Here is a 2915-nt window from a genome sequence, read left to right as displayed (position 1 = left end):
CAGGTTGGCATCGAACTTGCAGAGATCCAACTGCTTCTGCCTCCCTGAGTGCTGAGATTAAAAGTGTGTGCCACCACCACCTGGCTTTTCCTTCCTTCCTTCCTTCCTTCCTTCCTTCCTTCCTTCCTTCCTTCCTTCCTTCTTTCCTTTCTTTCTTTCCTTTTTGGAGGGCATATTTTTTTAAAGACAAGGTTTCACGCAGCCAAGGCTGGCGTTGAATTTCCCCTATAGCCAAGGATAACCTTCATCTGATCCTCCTGCCTCTACCTTGCCAAAGTTGGGATTACAGGCATATACCACCACATCTGTTTTTTACAGTGCTGGCGATAATACCCAGGACTTCGTGCACGTGAGGCAAGTGCGCCACCAACTGAGCTGCATCCCCAGCCCCTCTCGTGGCATCTTAATAGCATTTACAAAATCACCAAGTCCTTAAAGGAGCCATTGTTTAGGAATGTGCTCCTCAGACACAGCCTTCTGCACCTGCCCTGTCCACAGTCCGTGTCTCATCCTTGGACATCCCCCTCTTTGGGGTTCATTTTCGTATCCCGTTATATTTTTTTAGAGCTGTTATGGGCAAACTCTAGTCATCAGCAGCAACACCAGAAAGAGCCAGTTCTTACCAACACATTCCTAACTGGACGTGGTCACATGTGCCTTTGATCTCAGGGGGCAAAGGCTGATGGATCTATGTGAGTTCAAGGCTCAGCACGGGGGGACATGCCCGTAATCCCAGTCCCTAGGAGGTAGAGGCGGAGGATCAAATGTTTAAGGCCCTACACTGGGGGTCAGAATAAAGGAGCTTTGCTACCCAGCCTGCCGACCTGCGTTAGATCCCAGGATCCTTCTGGTACAAAAGAACTACGTATGGTCTTCTGATCTCCACACGTTTGCTGTGGCATGATGGTCCCCACTCTTAGACATATGGACACACACACACAAATAAGGGCAAATAGAAATTTAAGGATAACCCAGGGCACATGGTAGGCTATCTCCAAACAAACAAACAAAACATTGTTTTTGTATTAAATCTAATTGTAGAGCCGAATGCGGCTATGTTACCAAGGACTTTTAAAATATGATTTAAGCTACTAGACACATTTTTGGCTTCTTGGCCAACCTCAGACACAACAAGGCAAGTCCTCAGAGTTGAGGGGTCATTTTTGTCTGCTCCGGGCCTGCTGCTATGGAAAAATTTGACTAGTTCCTTTCACAAAGAGCCCCTTGATTTTCTCGGCCTTGGGTTATTAGGCAGAGAAGCACACCTAGTTCCTCCCGTCCTGGGCCGCTGTCCACGACTGTTCCTCCTTCCCATCGTCTGTCTGTTGGTGGACGGTGTCCTCAGAACTGCACGCATCTTGGCAGAATGTCCCCTGCAGCTTTAGCCAAGGACCAGATAGTGTGGTTTCTGAGGTTAATTCAGAGACCACCCTTGATCCAGAGGGGGACTTTCTGGCTTTGGAGTTGGGATGAGTGGTTAGACCTAAGATGATGGACTCAGCATGGAGCCCTGAAGAAATCTTAGAGTTTCTTTATTGTATTAGACAAGAGAAAGAGAGAGAGAGAGAGAGAGAGAGAGAGAGAGAGAGAGAGAGACTACATTTCTATGTATTCTACTGTTCTCCCACGAGGCACAGTGATAAACAAAGCAGGTAAAACCTGTGTCTATAGAATTTACACATCGCCGGACAGCAATGGCCCATGCTGTTAATGCCATCCATGGCATTGAGAAGGGGGCTTCCTACCCCATGTGCTCTCTGGTGCTGCTGGGGCTCCCTTTAAAATTTTGTTACTGACCCTACGTGGTGGTGCATGCCATCAATCCCAGCACTCGGGAGGCAGGAAGATCTCTGTGAGTTTGGTCTACGGAGTGGGTTCTGGACAGACAGGACTACAGAGAGGGACCCTATCTCAGAAAAAAAAAAAAAAAGTAAGATGAAGATTTGTAACTGGAGCTCTGTGGAGCTCGGCAGAAAGGACTGAGTGACAGCAGTGATGTTTTTATAACTGACCATAAATCAAAGGCTGGGAGGCATTTTGAGAAAACATAGCTGCCGAAAATGTGGAGTGTGTTTATATCTTAGAATCATGAAAGTGGCTTAGTATTGCTACATTCTCATAAATACAGCAACCCACGCTTGTTCAAATTCCCAGGGCCCAGGACTGCATCTAACTGCAAGATGAAGAACCCTTTAGGACTGGGAGAAGTTGCCCAGCAGTTAAGAGCATTAGCTGGTCCTTCCAGAGGACCTGGGTTCAATTCCCAGCACCCACATGGCACTCACAACCATCTGTAACTCTGGTTCCAGGGGACCTGCCGCTGTCTTCCGGCCTCCATTGGCACTGCACACACAAGGTACACAGACATACATGCGGGCCAAACACTCTACACATAAAGTAAAAATAAAAAAAAACATTTACAAACATCAACAACAAACAACCAGTTATCCAAATTCAACTTGTCGCTCACCGGACATGGTGCAGGCTGGTCAGTTACTTAAGTCTATGAGTTCTTACTTCCATGACAGGCATAGTGCCTACCTTCTTGGTGGTAAGTTCACTTACTTTTTTGGCTAGCCCCTCCCCTTGCCTAAGATTTATTTTTATTCATGTATCTGTGTGTGAGTGTGGCCACGTGTGTTCAGGTGCTTGAAGAGGCAGAGGAGGGTATCAGATTCCCTGGAACTGGAATTATATGTGATTGGGAGCCACCCAGCATGGATGCTGGGAACCGAACGTGGCTTCTATAGAAGAACAGCAAATGGTCTTCACTGCTGGGCTCCCTCTCTCTAGCCAAGCTTGCACTTGTCAGTGGAGCAGGCTGCCGTAGGGTGGTCTGTGTGGCAGGGAACTGGGGTGGGCAGTCCCCGACCCACAGCTAGGGAGGACTGAGGCTTTAGTCCAATAAAAAGAAG

Source organism: Chionomys nivalis, chromosome 25, assembly GCF_950005125.1.
Source record: "Chionomys nivalis chromosome 25, mChiNiv1.1, whole genome shotgun sequence".
NCBI lineage: Eukaryota > Metazoa > Chordata > Mammalia > Rodentia > Cricetidae > Chionomys > Chionomys nivalis.
Note: the sequence above shows the minus strand (reverse complement) of the source record.